We start from the raw sequence: 22,515 nt of genomic DNA, 5'->3' as shown, positions 1-22,515 counted from the left end.
TCAAAGATGGATATGATAACCTTGTATGCTGCTGCTGCTGCTAAGTCACTTCAGTCGCGTCCGACTCTGTGCGACCCCATAGACGGTAGCCCACCAGGCTCCCCGTCCCTGGCAGCCTGAGTGGGCTGCCATTTCCGAGACAGCAAAAGAGACACAGATGTATAGAACAGTCTTTGGGACTCTGTGGGAGAGGGTGAGGGTGGGATGATTTGGGAGAATGGCATTGAAACATGTATATTATCATATGTGAAACGAATCGCCAGTTCAGGGTCGATGCATGATACAGGATGCTTGGGGCTGGTGTGCGGGGATGACCCAAAGGGAGGATAAGGGGAGGAGGAAGGTGGGAGTGGGGTTCAGGAAGGGGAACTCATGTACACCTGGGGCGGATTCATGTCAATGTATGGCAAAACCAACCAATATAATATTGTAAAATAATTAGCCTCCAATAAAAAAAACAACAAAGTGATGGTTGATGTAGTTGGATTGGTATCCACCATATTTGTTTCTGTAGTTTATTTGTTGCCATTTTCATCTAATTTTTTCTATACTTTTTCTGCCTTTTGTGATTTTAACTGAGCATTTTGTATGATGTTATTTTTCTCTCTTTGGTTAACATTTCACTTAAATTGTTTTTTTTTTTTTTTTACTCTTTTTAGTGGTTGCCCTAGAGTTTGCATCATACATTTACAACTAATTGAAGGCTACTTTCAAATAGTGTCATAATTCAATGATAGTATAAATACCTTATAATAACAAAGTAATCCTAGTCCATTCCTTCAACCCTTGAATCTTTACTGTCATTTAAAAAATTTATATATAAGCATGTTGTTGTTGTTTAGTCACTAAGTCATGTCCAACTCTTTGTGACTCCATGGACTATAGCCTGCCAGGGTCCTCTGTCCATGGTATTTCCCAGGCAAGAATACTGGAGCAGGGTTGCCATTTCCTTCACCAGGGAATCTTCCTTACCCAGGGATCGAACCTGCACCTCCTGTATTGTCCGGCAGATTCTTCACTGCTGAGCTACCTGGGAAGCCTATATGCAAAGATACGCAAGCATATATAGGTATATAATATGTGCTTATGGCAGAAGGTGAAGAGGAAATAAAAAGTGAAGAGGAAATGAAAGTGAAAGAGGAGAGTGAAAGAGTTGGCTTAAAGCTCAACATTCAGAAAACTAAGATCATGGCATCTGGTCCCATCACTTCATGGGAAATAGATGGCAAACAGTGGAAACAGTGTCAGACTTTACTTTTGGGGGCTCCAAAATCACTGCAGATGGTGACTGCAGCCATGAAATTAAAAGACACTTACACCTTGGAAGGAAAGTTATGACCAACCTAGACAGCATATTAAAAAGCAGACACATTACTTTGCCAACCAAGGTCCGTCTAGTCAAGGCTATGGTTTTTCCAGTGGTCATGTATGGATATAAGATTTGAGACAGTGAAGAAAGCTGATCGCCGAAGAATTGATGCTTTTGAACTGTGGTGTTGGAGAAGACTCGTGAGAGTCCCTTGAACTGCAAGGAGAGCTAACCAGTCCATCCTAGAGGAGATCAGTCCTGGGTGATCGTTGGAAGGACTGATGCTGAAGCTGAAACTCCAATACTTTGCCCACCTTATGCGAAGAGTTGACTCATTGGAAAAGACGCTGATGCTGGGAGGGATTGGGGGCAGGAGGAGAAGGGAACGACAGAGAATGAGATGGCTGGATGGCATCACCGACTTGATGCATATGAGTTTGAGTGAATTCCGGGAGTTGGTGATGGACAGGGAGGCCTGGCATGCTGTAATTCATGGGGTCGCAAAGAGTCAGACATGAATGAGTAACTGTTCAGTTCAGTCGCTCAGTCGTGTCCGACTCTCCGCGACCCCATGAATTACAGCACGCCAGGCCTCCCTGTCCATCACCAACTCCCGGAGTACACTCAAATTCCTGTCCACAGAGTCGGTGATGCCATCCAGCCATCTCATTCTCCGTCGTCCCCTTCTCCTCCTGCCCCCAACCTTTCCCAGCATCAGAGTCTTTTCCAGTGAGTCAACTCGTCGCATGAGGTGGCCAAAATATTGCAGTTTCAGCTTTAGCATCAGTCCCTCCAATGAACATCCAGGATTGATCTCCTTTAGAATGGACTGGTTGGATCTCCTTGCAGTATAAGGGACTCTCAAGAGTCTTCTCCAACACCACAGTTCAAAAGCATCGATTCTTCGGCGATCAGTTTTCTTCACAGTCCAACTCTCACATCTGTACTGAACTGAATATGTGGTTACATAATTGAATATATTGTTGGTAGTACTATTTAACAAACTGTTATCTGATAAGTGAGAAAAGAAAAATAAAAGTTTATTTTGACTTCACTTTTTCTTTCCTCAGGGCTCTTTCTTACTTTATATAGGCCTGAGTTTCTGACCTTCTCTCTAAACAACTTTTTTCTCCCCTTCTGTTTAAACAATTTATTATTTTCCTTCTCTAAATTATGTATTTTTACCATTTCTTGCAAGGCAACAAATTCAGTCTCTGTGTGTCTAACAAAGTCTGTATTTCTCCTTTATCTTTGATAGATAATTTTGCAGGGTATAGAATTTGAAGTCAGTCATCTTTTCTCAACACTAAATACTGTACTCACTTCTTGCTTTCATGGATTCTGAGAAATCAAATGTAAACCTTAGCTTTGTTCCTCTAGGGTGTTAGAGAATGATTAAAGAAAATTTAAGTAATATAAACAGATTTTAACCCTTCATGAAGCAGTCTCCATTTGGAAAACTACAAAATGGGGGAGAAGGAAAGAAGCTTTTATAAGAAAGAATGAAGAACAAGATGGAGACAAATAGAAAATTGCTGATTGGGCAACAAAGTCAACCTTGTTTAGGATGAGAGGGAGCAAGGTAATAAGTCTAGAGCAGAGAATTGGCTTGACCTTTGGAGATTGACTGACTGGATATGCAGTGTTTCTGGTCAAGAGGAACATGTCCAGAGACACAAAAGTCATGTAAATTTCAATTTGCTGCCATGGCTCCCCAGGCAGAAGCAGCTCCATCTTGGACCTAGAAAGTTTTTTCAACACCAGAAAAACTATTTTATTTTTGCTTCTCCCCCTCTGGTGTCTTTCAGGATTTCTTGTTTATCTTTCGTCTTATGTAGATTGAGCATAAAATTCCAGTCAGTATCCTTTCATAACCCTAAAAATGATGATGCCATTAAAGTGCTGCACTCAATATGCCAGCAAATTTGGAAAACTCAGCAGTGGCCATAGGACTGGAGGGCAATGCCAAAGAATGTTCAAACTACCGCACAACTGTGCTCATTTCACATGCTAGCGAGGTAATCCTCAAAATCCTTCAAGCTGCGCTTCAGCAGTATGTGAACGAGAACTGCCAGATGCAGAAACTGCATTTAGAAAAGGCAGAGGAACAAGAGATCAAATTTTCAACACTTATTGGGTCATAGAAAAAGCAAGAGAATTCCAGAAAAACATCTGTTTCATTAACTATGCTAAAGCCTTTGATTGTGTGGCTTACAAAAAAACTGCAAAAAATTCTTAAAGAGATGGGAATACCAGGCCATCTTATCTGCTTCCTAAGAGACTTGTATGCAGTCAGCAACAACTGAAGAAGCAACAATTAAAACCAGACATGAAGCAACAAACTGGTTCCAAATTGGGAAAGGAGTACATCAAGGTTGTATATTGTTACCTTGCTTATTTAAATTCTATACTGAGTACATCATACAAAATGCAAGGCTGGATGAGTCACAAGCTGGAATCAAGACTGCTGGGAGAAATATCAACAACCTCAGGTATGCAGATGATACCAGAAAGTGAAGAGAAACTAAAGAGCCTCTTGATGAGAGTGAAAAAGCTGACTTAAAACTCAACATTCAAACAACAAAGATCATGGCACCTGGTTCCATCACTTCATGGTGAATAGATAAGGGAAAAATGGAAGCAGTGATAGAATGTATTTTCTTGGGCTCCAAAATTACTTCTTATAGTGACTATAGCCATGAAATTAAAAGATGCTTGCTCCTTGGAAGAAAAGCTATGAGAAACCTATTAAAAAGCAGAGACATCACTTTGCTGACAGGGGTGTGTATAGTCAAACCTATGTTTTTTCCAGTAGTCAAGTATGGATGTGAGAGTTGGACCATAAAGAAGGCTGAGTGATGAAGAATTGATGCTTTCAAACTGCGTGTTGGAAAAGACTCTTGAGAGTTCCTTGGACCTCAAAGAGATCAAACCAGTTGATTCTAAAGGAAATCAACCCTGAATGCTCACTGGAAGGACTGATGCTGAAGCTCCAATACTTTGGCCACCTGATGTGAAGAGCCAACTCGTTGGAAAAGAGCCTGCTGCTGAGAAAGACTGAAGGCAGGAGGAGAAGGGACAACAGAAGATGAGCTGGTTTGATGGCATCACTGACTCAGTGGACATGAGTTTGAGCAAACTCCAGGAGACAGTGAAAGACAGAGAAGGCTGGCTTGTCTGTGGGGTTGCAAAGAGGTGACACAACTTACTGACTGAACAACAAACTGTTTCATATATTTCATTTGTTTCTTTCCCTCCTCTTTCAATTAGGCTCTGATGATCCCCAGGTAGGGTTCTCATTCCTAGGCTTCCCCAAGTGCAGCCTCATTAATAAGAATAGAGTGCTCTGTTAGAGGATAGAGTGTTTTCTCACTGATTTTTAATGTGAAGGCCTAGTTAAACTCCTCAGGGTAAACTCCACAATCTTAAGGGTGTCCCTCCATCACTAGGTCCTTCTGGAGTTTTTAACAGTTTGTCCCCAGTGAGCTTCCAACAATTCATAAATTATAGTTAAGGCTTTCCTACCCAGGGACTGGCTCCTGTGGTAACTTCTACTTGTGTGTTTCCACTCCAGATGTTTCTTTCTCCCATGTGAGATGCAGGAGTGGAACCGAGGTTGGTAGTTCCTGGCCCCAGGGCAGCTAGGTGGTGAGGAAACCTGAGTAAGTTAGTCTCTGTAAAGTGATTTCTCTTGAGTTCAGGTCTGGTGAAGTCCTGTGGCATTGGGAACACATTATACTCAAACATAAAAGTGTCAAGAAAAGTCCATGGACAGTATAAGCAAAAGCAACATTCCTTAGTGCCAATAAAAAGTGCGTATTAGGTTTTGACTTGATTTGCTGATCATCAATCCTTGAATCAAGAAGATCCCTTGGAAAATAGAATGACTACCCACTCCATATTCTTGCCTGGAGAATCCCATGGACAGAGGAGCCTGGTGGGCTTCAGTTCATGGGGTTGCAAAGAGTCGGACACGATTGAAGTGACTGACACCCTTTTATTTATCCAGTGTAATGGAGTAAGATGTCACCAGTCACATTACTTTTTCAATGACATCTATATAATAATAACTTTTAAAGCTTTAAAAATTCAGTTTTGTTAGTCCAACATCATCCCATCTGTACTCAGAAACCACACATTATAAGCACAAGCTGAGAAGACATCTGTGCAAGTAATTCAGGGAAGCTTGAGAACATGACTGTGTTGGCAGGATGTGATGAACTCCTAGCAGACAGAGATATTCAAGGCCACATAGGAAGACAATTCAGACATTGTCTTGACCAAGGCCTTCCCAACAGGGCAATTCCTAAATGACAGACTCTGAAGAATAAGTAGTATGTTCCTGGAAACTAAATGAACATCTTCTCATTAGACATTTGTTTATGTAAGGAATCATTGCCTGAGATACTGAACCACCCTGAATCCTTGAGACGCTGCTTGTGTGCAACATAGAAACTCAGAAGCGTTGTCTTATGTGACTGTACAAGCCACCTAAAATATTTTAGCAGGCTCAAGGCCACTTCTGCTTTCACTTGACTCATTTTTCTCAGAGAGTCCTGTTTTTAAGGTACAGTTTAAATGGTGCCTAAGACCAGAATCTCTTGTTTTCTTTTGTAAAAAAATTTATTGGAGTAGAGTTGCCTTACAGTGTTGTGTTAGTTTCTACTGTACAGCAAAGTGAATCAGCTATGTGTGTAGCTATAGTCCCTCTTTTTTGGGTTTCCTTCTCATTTAGGAAGGAAATGGAACCAAGGGGGACAGAGGGATGGGACGATTTGAGAGACTGGGATTACACGTACATATACACTGTTGATACTATGAAAAAATAGATAACCAATGAGAACCTACTGTCCAGCACAGAACCTTTAAAATTTTTTTTCTTTATTTATTTGTTTATGGCTGTGCTGGGTCTTCATTGCTGCACGGGCTTTTCTCTAGTTGTAGTGCTCGGGCTTCTCATTGTGGCAGCTTCTCTTGTTGCATCTCCCGGGCTCTAGAGCACAGGTTCAATAGTTGTGGCACAAGTTTAGTTGCCTTGCAGCAGGTGGGATCTTCCTGGACCAGTGATCAAACTCATGTCTCCTGCATTGGCAAGTGGATTCTTTACCACTGATCCACTAGAGAAGTCCCCAGAATCTTTTTAGAATACTCTTCCCTCAGCCATTAACCCACTCTGCCAATAAGATTGATATACTTTTTAAATTTAAGTTTCTTTTTCTCTGAGTAAGGGAAGTTAATACTGCTTCAATTTTCTACAGTTAGGTTTTAAATTTCTAGGAGGTGGGCAGGACTTTTCAATCTATGACAGTAAGGGACAACCACACTTAAATTCATGTATAATCATAACATGCATACATTGTGAAAATGTGCATAAATTATTAATTATAGCTCATTAAATTTTCACAAATGGTAACCCACTCTAGTGTTCTTGCCTGGAGAAACCCATGGACAGAGGGGCCTGGCAAGCTACAGTCCATGGGGTTGCAAAGAATCAGACACAACTGAGTGACTAACACTTTCACTGTCAACTTTTCTTAAGCAGAAAAATCTAGACATCTAGGCATCTTTTGTTCTTACTCTCATAAATTAAAAGACTGCCTTGTTAACATCTGTTGGAACTGTAGCTTGGTCTTCATGGTCTGAACTTCTGTGGCCTCTTCTCAGAATACCTGCAGCTGATGCCAGACCTGCTCCCAGTCTCTGCTCAAAACCTGCCATCCCCCACTGGTAGCAGGAATGAGCACACGTCTTTACATTAGAGCATTCAGCCATCGCAAGCCCGGCCCCTCAAGAAGTTTCCAGTAGGTTTTTCAGGGTCTGTAAACCTAATCCCAGAACACCGACCAAGATGACGACTCTCACAGGAGACGACATCTCCAGAAGACCCAGAAGGCAAGCTCCCAACGGCAGAGGCATGTTGTCCTCTTTCAATCTGCTCTCCCGAGTCCTCTCCTTGCATCTCACTGTCTTCTCCACTTACTGAAGGATCTAGATTAGTAACAGATACTCAAACCTCTTATCTACAATGTGTACATGTTTCCCATCTCTCATTTTTCTTTTGATGCTTTGAGTCCCTCCTTTGTGTAACTTTTGATTAAGATGCACATTCAATATATTTATTGTTTATGCTTGTGTTCCTTTGAATGACAACCAGCTTCCTCTGATGCTAGTTCATTGCATTAGGAAAGGCGATTTTCTGTGTAATTGGAATCAAGCAATAAGTGCTTTGTAAATGATATGTTAAACAATGGGTCAAGTAGCCAGAAAAAGAAAATTTCCATCAAACCTAGACATGAAGGTGTCTGTCTGAACAATAACAACACTTGGCAACTTTGTAGCCCATTTTTCACAGAAATAGAGCTTGGGCACCCTTAACTCTTGCTGAACACAGGACAACAAATCCTGAGACATGTCTTTCTTAGTATTATTCTATGTTGCTTTGCTCAGATGTGTCATTGCCAAAATCCAAAGTACTGATAAATGGACTTTGTCCCTTCAAGTGATCCAACAAGTGATCTTGAGCAAAAGGAAATAGCAAATGTGACACTAATAGATTTTGGAAAACTGCTAGCAGACCCTTATCATGTATCCACAGCTCACCAAGAAGCAGTGAAGATTGAAACAACTTCTGTTTGCAGACAGTGGTGTTGTGATGTCCATCCTGGGCTGACATGGATGTCAAGGGGGAGGGGCTGAGAACGTAAAGCCATGTGGTTTTGGTTTTACTTCTAGCTGGAAAATAGACATCCCCAAGATACATTCCTGTCACCATGTGAAGATTGAGAGAAATGAAAGACACGGTAAGTCTGGCTCCAGGAAATACATACCCCGAAGATCAACTGAAAACACCTGAATTATGAAGACTGTTGAGCAAACTCAGTGAAAAATCAGTGAAAACACGTGAATTATCAAGACTGTTGAGCAAACTCGGCTCAGAACTTGGTCTTGTATGCACCAGTGTAAAGCTATTGTGTCTCATACACTGCTGGGTCCCAAGGAGTTCCCGACCTCACAAGACTTGTCTGAGAATCTGTCACCTAGTCAGACACTTAAGGCTCATTGCTCCACTCTTCCTGTCTAGGCTGTTAAGATTCTGCTAAGGTATTTTTCCTTTCTTGTTTCAGCAGATTCTGCTTGTCTGCTCAGCGGGGGCTTTTGACGGTGTTTTGCTAAAGCTGAAAGTTGAAAAAAGCTATAAACATAAAAATCAATAGTTTATCTATAGAAGAGCAAGGCATGCCTAAAGAAATAAAATTGGGAAGCAATCTTTCCACAATACATAGAGCAGTAATAAAATGCTTAGAAAAAAATGTTCACGAGAAAGACACAAGACCTGTATGAAGAAAGCAATCGAGTCATACTGAAAGAAGTAATGGAAAATGCCAACAAAGTGGAAAAGGACGAGAAGAATAAAAGCATCAGTTTCTCCCAAATTACCATAGAATGCATACAGTCTTGAAGGATCACAATAGTTTAAAAACATTTTACCATGTTTAACAATTAGCACCATTCTCAAATTGGTAGCTTTAGATGAAATATGACTGAAATGTTACATCCATAATTTACCTTGGTAGGTAAAATGATATTAAACTAGATTAGCATTAATCTTTATAAAAATAAATGACTTAATTACATATTCAAAAGCATTTAAATTCAGCTTGCTGCTGCTGCTGCTAAGTCACTTCAGTTGTGTCCAACTCTCTGCGACCCCGTAGACGGCAGCCCACCAGGCTCCCCCATCCCTGGGATTCTCCAGGCAAGACCACTGGAGTGGGTTGACATTTCCTTCTCCAGGAAATTCAGCTTAAGTCATTCTGATTTGTTTCTTTATGTTTTTCTTTGTATCTTTTAAAGATAATGTTGAAGTAATATAATTTTCATTGAACAATCAAAGTGATCTATTGAAGGGAAAGTGATGTTTAGATGGAAAAAATTGTCATATTTTGTAAACTTTTATTATCTTCATTTTAGTAAAATCACTGTTTTCAATTATTTATATAAATATCCCTTCAACAGAACAGGAAAGCTGTGCAGTGATAGTCAGAAGCCTTGGATATTTTTCTCAAATTTCAGTCACATAGCACTCATAATTTCACACATTTTACAGTTTTGTCTTGAAGGTTCACATACTATTTGATAGTTTATTGGCATTCGTAATTTTACCTTTAAAAATGTAAGCACATCACACGCTCACCTCTCTTGCACTGCTGCTCACGACTGTTAGGAGGGGCTGCAGGAGGGTTCCTGAATTCATCTGAAAAGTTGGCATGTGAGTTAGGAAACGTGGGTGTCCGGAGGGGCTGGAGTGGGGGCGGGGCACAGGTGGGGCCTGGGGGGGGCTCTGCTGCTGCTGCTAGGTCCAGAGAAACTATGGAGGGACTTTGATTCACACTAGTATTTATTCATTTTATTTTTACTTCAGTATCTTTATGCTTTTATTTGTACATTTTGTTACTGTGATATAAACAAATGGAAGACCAGTACTGGACTGTGGTAAATTCAGCAGAGGTCATGTCACTTAACGGCCCATGTGGTCTTTGGTGAGGATTATTCTCAACACTATGCTCTGTAAAGCTACAACATCAATTACTGTGAAACACATTTTACATATGTATGAAAATCATGGATCTGAAATGTTTTTGAAACAATCTTATAAGAGATAGGAACTTTTACTTATTTTTTAAAAAAATATTTGTATATTTGTATGCACCTGGTCTTGTTTTTGGCATGTGGGATCTAGTTCCCTTACCAAGGATTGAACCCAGGCCCCTTGCATTGGGAGAAAAAGTATTTTTTCTCTTTTTTATTTCATTGTTAGCTCTGAATATGGCAACTAAGATTCCATACAGGAAGATTAGGTCTGGATGTGACGAGAAATTTAACAATAGAAGACTTAGGAGTTTTGTTATGGTGAATAAAGCAAAACAGGAAAAAGGGCAGGTAATACTTCGCTTTAAATGTGAGACAAGTGCAAGTTCAGAAACAAGAGACATGGTCTCTCCCGTATATATTGAGGAAATATTTTGTGATAGGCCAGACAGGTTCGCATCCCTTGAATTGTACATTCTACGGGGCAGACCCCCTTTTCTGAACCCCAAGCATGCCATTGATGTGTTTTTACTAGAGAATGTGGCTGGGCCTATTTGAGTCGTGTGGATCGGTAGAGCCAGGTGAGTCAATGCTTGAGTTCTTTGTGTGCTTAGTATTTGTGGCTCACAGGCTTAGTTGCGTCACAGCATGTGGTGTCTCCGTGCACCAGCGCTCAAACCCATGTCTCCTGCATTGGCAGGTGGGTGCTTTACCCCTGAGCCACCAGGGAAGCGTTGGAGTTAGTCTTTTAATAACTGAGCCTCATGGATGACGATGGTCATCTTACTTTATTCATCTCCCTAATAATAATCACTGGTATTTATTGAGTGCTTGGTGTGTATCAGGCATCAGTACACACTTTAAATGCATTATCCAATTTGTAACAAATTTTGTAACAAAAATATGTCGGATATTGATGTTTAAGGCCAAGATTTGAAGTAAATTGCACTCACCACCATCTATTACTACTCTGTTTCTGTAAGCTCAGTTTCTCTGGCTTAATCCTGTTATCTAAGTCTTGTATGGCACACATCTCAGCAGGTTATAGTTGAAGGATTTTCTTCTAATGTGTTATCATTCACATTTAATATTTTCATGGTATGCCTACTGGAGTTACATTTCTTACTGAAATTAGTCCATTTCTATAGAACATCTCATGATGTCAACATATTATGTGTGAATTCCATAATTGTAACTTAAATTATGGATGATACTTTGGCATTAATTTTTTAAATTTTGTAATCATATTTTAATTTATTTTTTATGCAAAGCCTTCTTCTCCTGATCATCACTTTCTCCTTTCCTAGCTGTCTATGATTTTTATCTGTTTCTTACAACTTAACTTGATTTGTTAAAAAATCACAGCATCCAGGTGGCATGTAAAATACTTTCTATTATTTTAGATAAGAAAAGGAAGAAATTAATTCCCTGGTAGTCCAGGGGTTAGGTCTCCATGCTTCCACTGCAGGGGCTCAGGTTTGATCCCTGGTTGGGGAACTAAGATCCCACATGGCGCCGGGCAGCCAAGCCCACGAGCCACAACCAGAGAAGAGCTGTGTGCTGCAAGGAAGAGCCAGCACAGGAAAAAGAAAATATAAACATTCTCTCCCTCCCACACCCCAGGCATCCCACAGCGCTAGGCTGATACATATGTGTACTCATGGCAGATTCACATTGTTGTGTGGCAGAAACCAACAGAACATTGCAAAGCAATTAACCTCCAAACAAATTTTTTAAAAAAAGTGATATCAGGCCCCCCCCCACCCCGCCAAAAATAAAACAATCACTGGAATGTGTAATGAAGGTATATGGGTCAAAATTCAATTATTTGAAAAAATAAAAATATATAAATTTAAATGAAAAAGAAATTACAATGTTATGAATTTGCTTTATCTTCCTGGCTTATGCATTAACCCTTTCCTTTCCCAGTGGTTGGGGGTGGAAATCTCATGAACTGAAACAGAATGTATTTGAGAAAGACAAATATTTGAGAAGAATATCGCAGCAAATTTACAGATATTTATTGGGTTCTGCAGATTCAATAGCTAAATCACTTTATGAATTTTTCCTTTTTCTCTCATGAACACTTTCTAAATGACCCAAGATGCTGTCACTGGTAATTCACATGGAGCCTGGCTATTTTTAATTATTGGATCAAAATTCAGAAAGGCAAGTGAATATATATCCATGTGTTTGTGTATTGATTAAAACTTTCATTTAAAATTTCAGAATCAATAGTAAGTGAATACATTAACTCTGGTCTACTTTCAATATTGGGAGTAGTTTAGTCTCTCAGTCATGTCCGACTCTTGCAACCCCATGGACTATCGCCTGCCAGGCTCCTCTGTCCATGGGATTCTTCAGGCAAGAGTACTGGAGTGAGTTGTCTTTCCCTTCTCCAGGGGATCTTCCCAACCCAGGATCATTCCCTCCTCCAGGAGATGAAATTGTATCTTCTAAATTGGCAGGTGGATTCTTTACCACTGAGCCACCAGGGAAGTCCATTTTCAATATTAAATTCTACAATTACTGTGCATTTTCCAGCTGAACAAGGTAACACAGAATAAAATTTTGATATTTTTCTATTAATGAAACAATAGTTAATATGATGAAACAAGGGTAAAGTCATCTTCGAAACTGTGTATCGGAGAAGAAATACCTCATTAAATTAACTTTTAATGTAAGATGTCCCTGCAGTGGTGATCAGACATTAATTACAGTTGTATTAAAACTACAAAGTGTTTGCACAAGACTGTTTCAGAAGAAAGAAAAAGCTGTAACCATGCATCTAGGTGTATCTTCCCTTCCTGAAGTTGCAGTGCCTTTCAGAAATGCATGTCTTTACCTGTCCCAGGATTGATTTTCAGGTGTGCACAGTTTTAATCAGTAATCAGTACTGAGTCATGGGCAATAAATCCTTCCTTAGACGCACTCATCTTAACCATTAACATCGTCCTTGACTTTGGTTACATGCAAACATCGACCTTTCACCTCACTGTCATCTAATCTGCCTTTGGATCCACATACATTTCTGGTATTTTTTTGAGACCAGAAAAGCCCAAGGAAGAAGAAAGCCCAACAGATAAGTAATTACGTTGTTTTCTCTCTGTGTACTTGTGAATTGGCAGCCATTTCTCATTTTCCCCATGACCTGAGTTTAGTTTTCCCTTAGTGACTTTTTCTTCACACCTTTAAAAATGTGCTGAGTTTTATCACAGAAAATACTGCTTTTCAATGACCACCAATGTCTTATTTGAAAACTCTCAGAAATGTTTGGCCTGTGAACAAAAGAACACCTAGGACAAATCTGAAACTGTAACATCTGAATGCTGTTCCCACAAAGAAATAAGCAAGTGTTTTAGTACAAGAAAATGGTGATGTAATAAAAATAAGGATGGGGGGTCACAGAAGAATCAAGCAGTAAAGTTAGAAGACACGTTTTAGCTCGGGAAAGCAAACATAAGACTTGGATAATCCAATGTCTGTGCTCAGATAAGTTAGTTAGTGCACTTTCAGGGTGAAATGCAGATTGCTTTGTTTAAAGATCCAGACATCTTGATGCTGAATACAAGTGGAGATATCTAAAAGTCACATTATGTGTACACTCTGATGATATCATACCCATAGTTTGAATAATTCTTGGTTTGTGTATTTACATAAAAAGTTTCACTGGAAATCCAGAGCCACAGCTAAATTTGTCCAAAAGGTCAATGTTGTTGATGGGTAAGAAGCTAAGTCAGGTGAATCAGCTGGAGAATCAGGGCAGAAACTATTTTAAAATAAACACCAGTTTAAACTGTTTTGACTATGGCATTTGTTTTGCATGAATAAACATGATATTGCTTCATTAGACAAAGAAAGCAGCCTTCCAAATAAACGGCTTAATGTCCATTTGAAATAGCATTGAAATAAAAAGGACAATGAGTTAAAAAGATAAGAATCAATAAAAACACGATGCTTATGAGGAGACGAGAGTACCCACTTTGTGTTTAAATAGCATGAGCGACTGAACTGAACTGAATTGGATATTGGCTCTGATTACTGCATTCAGCAGTTCCACCCATAGCGCTGAGGCTGACTTCCAGTGTACTGTCAGGGCTAGCTCACCAGAACTGGGAGCTGGCGCTTCACTCATAAGGCTTGGTGCTGCCCCGTTTCAGCATGGACCACAAGGAGCGTGGGAGACATTCAGGGCATCAGGCAGAACAGGGTGAGGATGAGCATGGCCACTCTAAGTCAATGTGCTGGTCATAACTCACATCCTAAGATGTAACTTCAGAGGCAGATATTATTGAATGGTTAAAAAAATAGCCTTGATATGAAATTAACCCTCAGTCTCATTCAGTTCAGTTCAGTTGCTCAGTCGTGTCCGACTCTTTGCGACCCCATGAATCACAGCATGCCAGGCCTCCCTCTCCATCACCAGCTCCCGGAGTTCACTCAAACTCATGTCCACAGAGTCGGTGATGCCATCCAGCCATCTCATTCTCTGTTGTCCCCTTCTCCTCCTGCCCCCAATCCTTCCCAGCATAAGTCTTTTCCAGTGAGTCAACTCTTCGCATGAGGTGGGCAAAGTATTGCAGTTTCAGCTTTAGCATCAGTCCTTCCAATGAACACCCAGGATTGATCTCCTTTAGAATGGACTGGTTGGATCTCCTTGCAGTACAAGTGACTCTCAATAGTCTTCTCCAGCACCACAGTTCAAAAGCATCAATTCTTCGGTGATCAGCTTTCTTCACAGTCCGACTCTCACATCCATACATGACCACTGGAAAAACCATTGCCTTGACTAGACGGACCTTGGTTGGCAAAGTAATGTCTCTGCTTTTTAATATACTATCTAGGTTGGTCATAACTTTCCTTCTAAGGAGCAAGCGTCTTTTAATTTCATGGCTGCAATCAGCATCCGCGGTGATTTTGGAGCCCAAAAAAATATTACTGTGTATAAAATAGAAAGGTAATGAACCTACTGTATAGCACATGGAACTCTACTCAGTGCTTTGTGGAGACCTAAATGGGAAGGAAATCCGTAAATGAGGGGATTCATGTATATGTATAACTGATTCACTTTGCCGTATGGTAGAAATGAACACACCACTGCAAGACAGATATACCACATTAAAAAAACACTGACTGCATATAAGGCACTTGTGTCGTGCCTTTTTTTCTCTAGGGTTGCCAGCATTGGAGAAGCAATCAAAACCTGTTCTCATGGACCTCGAGGTCCAGTGGGGAGAAAGAGAAGACGGGGGATTAACAAATCCATAAACAAAGGAAACTGCAGAGATATATGCCGTTAAGTACTGTGAACAAAACAAGCAGGGAAGCGATTTCGGGAATTTCTGGTTATAATACAGTGTAATGATGGCTAAGCAGCCATGAAATTAAAAGACGCTTGCTCCTTGGAAGGAAAGTTATGACCAACCTTGATGGTATATTAAAAAGCAGAGACATTACTTTGCCAACCAAAGTCCGTCTAGTCAAGGCTATGGTTTTTCCTGTGGTCATGTATGGATGTGAGAGTTGGACTGTAAAGAAAGCTGATCGCCGAAGAATCGATGCTTTTGAACTGTGGTGTTGGAGAAGACTCTTGAGAGTCCCTTATACTGCAAGGAGATCCAGTCCATTCTAAAGGAGATCAATCCTGGATGTTCATTGGAAGGACTGATGCTAAAGCTGAAACTGCAATACTTTGGCCACCTCATGCGACGAGTTGACTCACTGGAAAAGACTCTGATGCTGGGAAAGGTTGGGGGCGGGAGGAGAAGGGGACGACGGAGAATGAGATGGCTGGATGGCATCACCGACTCTGTGGACATGAGTTTGAGTGAACTCCGGGAGTTGGTGATGGACAGGGAGGCCTGGCGTGCTGTGATTCATGGGGTCGCGGAGAGTCGGACACGACTGAGCGACTGAACTGAACTGAACTGAAAGATGCCTAAGTGTATCTCTTTAAGAAGGTAACATTTGAACAACAGCCTGAGAGTGCCGGAGCTCCGTGTATGCCAGAGACAAGGGGACACTTGTGGAAGAGTTCTCAGGAGAGGGAACAGAACCTGCAAAGACTCGGAGGCAGGGGCACAGCAAGGAAACCTGCCTGTCTGGGGCCAGTGAGAGGAAGCAGGACCGAGGAGATGCAAACTTGCAGGTTATTTATTGTGACGACTGTGGTTCCTGCTCCAAGTGACAGAAAGGCTTTGGAGGGGGTGGTAAAGAAAGACTTCGTGGACATAGTATGAACAGTTGGTAGACTGACATTTGGCCTCCACTTCTGTCACACAGGGGGTTTGTATTAAGATTCTAACGTAATATTATGGCTTCTTAGGTGATGCAGTGGTAAAGAATCCACTAGCCAGTGCAGGAGATGCAAGAGACACAGGTTTGATTCCTGGGTCAAGAAGATTCCCTGGAGAAGGAAATGGCACCCTCTCCAGTATTCTTGCCTGGGAAATCCCATGGACAGAGGAGCCTGGCCAGCTACAGTCTATGGGGTTGCAAAGAGTTGGACATGACTGAGCGACTGAGCACATTGTCAGAAATGAAGAAACACATTAGAGATGCCAAGGGGTCCAGTGGCAGCTGGAGAATGAGATGTGGACTGTGTCTCATGAATGTGAAACCACCTTAGGAGATGATGCACACTTCCTCTAGTATACAAATCCTTCTGTAACCATAGAACTCTAGAGACTTTCCCATTTTCATATATTTCATGTGTATGTATTTTTTCTGTTGTAAAGAATGTAATTTACTAATAGCAAACTTTATTGATCATTAGAAAATATTTGCTTAACAGGAAGTTAATTTTTAAAAGCAGATAAACACTTAGCAAAGATCATTATTATCAATAATCAAACTGATTATTTTTAAACTCCCTTCTTAGAGTAGGTAGGTCACTGCGATCAGAAGAGTCATAGTTTTGCTATTTAAGACTTATGGCACGGACCTCTGCTTGTCTGCTTGTTTGGTTTTACTTTATTTTATGTTTGGCTGTTCTGGGTCTTCATTGCTGCACTGAGGCCTTGTCTGCCTGCTGCGAGTCGGGGCTACTCTCCAGTTCCCCGTGAAGTGTTGGAGTGTCTCCTTTCAGCGGCTGCTTTTTTGTTGTGGAGCATGTGAGCTCTAGGTGAAGGAAAGTTACACGGCTCGAAATAGCCTGGAGTTAAAACTCCCCACCATGCTATGAATAACAAAGAACTCTCTCACCCGAAGAAAAAAATGGACATCAAGGTTGATTATGACCAGCTCCCAGCCAGCCCAACCTCTGGCTGATCTCCAGAAATCCTTGCCCCAGCCATTTAAGAGATAACTAACCTGAACAATCTTGGAGAGGAACAGGCCCCCTTAAGAAAGTAGATTTCCACATATATATGCCTATATATACTTATTCTTTTCTTGGGTTAGTGACTGCTGCCCTTTCTTGCCTCATTAAAGGTGATCTGTTCCTGTACAGTGCCGGTCTCATTCTTTTTCCAAACCTCGCCTTCTCTAACTCCTTTACCCTACACTTGGGGCGCAGAGTTACATGGCTAAATATGACAATTTCCGCATTTCAGACCGGTAACTAAGGGTGCAGCGTTTCCTGCCTGAAATACGAAATTCTCCACCTTTCATCCTAGAAAGTTGGGGTGCATAGTTTTCTGCCTGAAATAAATTTTCCTCATTTCAGGCCAGTAACTCAGGGGATAGAGTTTCCTGCCTGAAATCTGACATTTTCCGCATTTCAGTCTGGAAACTTGGGGCACAGAGTTTCCTGTCTGAAAAATGAAATTCTCATTTCACCAGAAAACATGGGGAGCAGATTTTCCAGCTCAAAATATGGTGTTTTCTATATTTCAGCTTATAAAATTGGGGCACAGAGTTTCCCACCTGTTACATGAAATTTTCGTATTTCAGCCTGGAAACTTGGGGCACAGTTTCCTGCCTGACATATATGACATTTTACACATTACGGCCCTCAGCCTTGGGGTGCAGAGTTTCCTGCCTGAACTATGACACTTTCTGCATTTCAGCCTGAATCTTGGCATATAGAGTTTGCTGCCTGATGTATGACACATTATGCATTTCTGCCCCAAAATTCGGGGCAGAGTTTCCTGCGTGAAATATTAAAAAATCTCTGCATTTCACTCTGGAAACTTGGGCAGAGAATTACCTGCCTGAATAATAAAATTCTCCGTTTTTCAGCCCGGAAACTCGGGGCACAGAGTTTCCTGACTGAATTATGAAATTCTCCATAATTTCATCCTGTAAAGTTGGGGCATATTGTTTCCTGCCTGAAATACGACACCTTTAGCATTTCAGCCCAGAAACTTGGGATGCTGAGTTTCCTGCCTGAAATATGAAAACCTCTGCATTTCAGCCCAGAAACTTGGGGGTGCAGAATTTCCTGCCTAAAACATGAAATTCTCTGCCTTTCAGCCTGGAAATTCGGGGCACAGAATTTCTTGCCTGAAATATGAAATTCTCCTCATTTCCCCTGGAAACATGGGGTGCAAATTTTCATGCCTGGAACACGAGATTTTCCATATTTCAGCCCAGAAACATGTGGTGCAGTTTCCCACCCCAAATTTGAAATTTTCCATATTTCAGCCTGGAAAATAGGGATGCAGAGTTTGTAGTAGCCAAGAGTTTGAAATAGCCAAGAAACATGCTTTTGTGAACCTGGGAATTAGGCCCTTATGGGAAAAGCAATATTTTCCATCTGTGGAAGCTGGCTAATTGCAGCCTGTAACCTGCCAGGAAAACACACTTGTTCATTTTTCTCTTCATTCCAACAACAGCTTTGGTCAAGTTTTTGGATTATCTGCAAGAAATAGGTTGCTTGCCACTTCTTTCTGGGAAGTCACCTGACAGTACTGTTTCAACTAATCAGGGTATGAAAGGTTGAGGCTATGAGCCATGAATGATGCCAGGATTCATGGCATCTGGAAGAGAAGAGTTCAATCCGGAGCCAGAGACAAGGCTCGATCTCTCAGAGCTTTTGTGTCAATGTTTTATTAAAGTATAAAAGAGATAGAGAAAGTTTCAGACCCAGACATCAGAAGGAGACAGAAAGAGTGCCCCCTTGCTAGTTTTTTGCCAGGTGTTTTAGACTTGTCAGCAAGCTGCTAACCAGATAAAGGAAACACCTCAAGACTAAGAGAGTTGCACCAGGTCCCTTTCCCACAACATACATTTTGAGATAGCATTGGCTCAAGGGGAGTCATCTCTGGTTGTAAAACAATTGACGTGAATGTTAAAGACAGATTCTAAAGCAAATACATAGTTTTATTAACATAGTTTAAGTAGAACATTTCCATAAGAAAAACACATTGTTTAGGTCAAGGTTTGAGAAAAGTTAAGTTCAGGTGGAACCAGGTGTCATCATGGCAACACATGATTAGAAGAAGTTTCCTTAAACTTTGTATAGAGGAGGAAAAAAACGTCTGCCACTTGCAGTTTATTTCCTCCCGCTAATTAGGGACCTCTGGCCTTCCTACAGAGGCTGTTAACCCTCTCAGGTAACAACTGGTATGGCAATCAACACTCAAAGAACACCTTCCCATGACCTCTTTTCTAATGGAATGGTACAGTGTTTTCTAGCTGTGTCTTTACAAAACTTTGAAAACACCAGAAAACTTGTTTTTGTGAACGTGGGAATTGGGCCCTGATGACTAAAGAAGTATTTTCCATGTGAAGGCCTGATAGTTGCAGCCTCAATCCTGCCAGAAACTCACACTTATTCATTTCTTTCTTCATTCAGTTCCCTTCAGTCGCTCAGTCGTGTCTGACTCTCCGCGACCCCGTGAATCACAGCACGCCAGGCCTCCCTGTCCATCACCAACTCCCGGAGTTCACTCAAACTCATGTCCACAGAGTCGGTGATGCCATCCAGCCATCTCATTCTCCGTCGTCCCCGTCTCCTCCCGCCCCCAATCCCTCCCAGCATCAGAGTCTTTTCCAGTGAGTCAACTCTTCGCATGAGGTGGCCAAAGTATTGGAGTCTTTCTTCATTACCACAACAGTTTTGGTTTAGTTCTGAGTTTTCTGAAAGGAACAGTCTGCGTGTCACTTCTTGCTGGGAAGTCATTTGACAGTACAGATTCACTAATTAGGACCTTGAGAGCTTGTTTGGAGGTTCTAGCAGGGGAGCGCAGCTACTCGTATACCCTTGACCGAAGACCGGTCCTCCTCTAGAGGGGATGGTCGTCCTCTTCGACCGAGCGCGCAGCTTCGGGAGGGACGCACATGGAGCGGTGAGGGAGGAAGGGGACACCCGCCTAGCCAGCCAGATCAGCCGAATCAACCCTGGCGATCAATGGGGTGACAGATGTCGCAACCAGATCGCCCTCACATCCCAGATTCACTAATTAGGAAGCAAACGTATGGCAGTCAACACCCACAGAACTCCCTCTTCTGACCTCCTTTCTCATGGAATGGTACATTGTGTCCCAGGAGTGTCTTTACACAGCTCTGAAACTGCACCAAACATGTGTTGGTGAACCTGGGAATAGGGCCTGATGGCGAGAGAAGTATTTTCCCACTATGAAAGCTGGATAGCTGCAGCCTTAAACTTGCAGTAAAACACATTGGTTCATTATTCTCTTCATTACAACAACAGCTTTCATCATGATTTTGAGTTTTCTGAAATAAAAAGGATGCTTCCAACTTCAGGCTGAGAACTCATCTGACAGTACAGTTTCACCTAATCATAGTAGCAACAGGTATGGCAGTCAACACTCACAGAACACTCACCCCTGCCATTTTTCTCATGGAATGGTACAGTGTCTCCTAAGTGTGTCTTTACACAACTCTGAAACAGCCAGCAAACATGATTTTGTGAACCTGGGAATTGGGCCTTCATGGTAAAATCTGTATTTTCCACCTGTAATAGATCATTGCAGCCTCAGAGCTGCCAGGAAAACACACGGATTCATTTTTCTTTTCATAACAACAACATCTTTGATCAAGTTATTGAGTTTTCTGAAAGAAAAAGGGTGCAAGCTATTTCTTGCTCAGAAGTCACTGGACAGCACTGTTTCACCTGATCAGGGAGACGACAGGTATGACAGTCACCAATCACAGAACACTCTCCCTTGACCTCTTTTCTCCTGGAATTGTACAGTGTTTCCTAGGTGTGTTTTTACAAAGCTCTGAAAATGAAGGGAAACATGCTTCTTTGAACCTGGTTATTGGGGCCTGATGGCAAAAGAAGTATTTTCCCACTGTGAAAGCTAAATGGTTGTAGCCTAAAACCTGCTATAGTAACATATTGGTTCATTGTTCTCTTCATTACAGAAACAGCTTTAGTCTAGTTTTTGAGTATTCTGAAAATAACGAGCTGGTTTCCACTTCTTGCTGAAGTCATCTGACAGCACAGTTTCACCAAATCACAGAAACAACAAGTATGGCAATCTGCACGCACAGAACACTATCCCCTGACATTTTTTTCCATAGAATGGTACAGTGTTTCCTAGAAGTGTCTTTACAGAGCTCTGAAAGCTCCAGGCTCATGTTTCTACGAACCTGGGAACTGGGGCCTGATGGCAAATGAAGTATATTCTCATTGTGATAGCTGGGGAACTGCAGCTTCAGTCCTGCCAGAAAAGCACTGGGTTCTTTTCTCTCATCATTACAGCAACGTCTGTGGTCTAGTTTTTTAGTTTTCTGAAAGAAACAGGCTGCTTGCCACTTTTTGGTAGGAAGTCGTCTGACAGTACGTAGCAACATGTAAGTCAGTCAACACGCACAGAACACTCTACTGTCATCTTTGCACATGATGGTACAGTGTGTCTTTACACAACTCAGAAACGGCCAGGAAACATGCATTTGTGAACCTGCAAACAAACAAAAACAAGTAAAAGCTATCTTTTCCACATTTATAAAATGGATAATTGCAGCCACAAACCTGCCAAGAAACAGACTGGTTCGTTTTCCTCTTCATGACAACAACTTTGGTCAAGTTTTTGAGTTTTATGTAAGAAACAGGCTGCTTGCCCTTCTTGCTGGGAAGTCATCTGACAGTTCAGTTACACCTAACCAGAGTGACAGCAGGTTTGGCAGTCAACACTCACAGACACGCTCCCCTGGCTTCTTTTCTCGTGGAATGGCACATTGCATCCTAGGAGTGTCTTCAAATAGCACGGAAACTGCAGGGAACACTGCATTTTTGTGAACCTGGGAATTGGGGTCTGATGGCAAAATCAGTATTTCCCCCAGTGAAAGCTGGACAGTTTCAGCCTTAAACCTGACAGAAACTCACTGGTTTATTTTGCTCTTCCTTATAATAATGGCTTTGGTCGTGATGATTTTGAGTTTTCTGAAATAAAAAGGATGCTTCCAGCTTCTTGCAGGGAAGTCACCTGACAGAACAGTTTACCCTTATCAGAGTAACAACTGGTATGCTAGTCAACATTCACAGAACACTCCCCCCTGACACTTTTTCTCATGAAATGATACAATAAGTCCTAGAACTGTCTCACACAGCTCTGAAACTGCAGGGAAACATGTTTTTGTGAACCTGGGCATTGGGGCCTAACGGCAAAAGAAGTATATTCACCCAGTGAAATCTGGGTAGTTTCAGCCTCATACTTGCCAGAAAAACATACTTCTTCATTTTCCTTTTCATTTCAACCACATAT

Source organism: Moschus berezovskii, chromosome 7, assembly GCF_049115385.1.
Source record: "Moschus berezovskii isolate FMDL1 chromosome 7, NW_MosBer_1.0, whole genome shotgun sequence".
In the NCBI taxonomy this organism is placed as follows: Eukaryota; Metazoa; Chordata; class Mammalia; order Artiodactyla; family Moschidae; genus Moschus; species Moschus berezovskii.
This window is presented reverse-complemented; position numbering follows the sequence as displayed.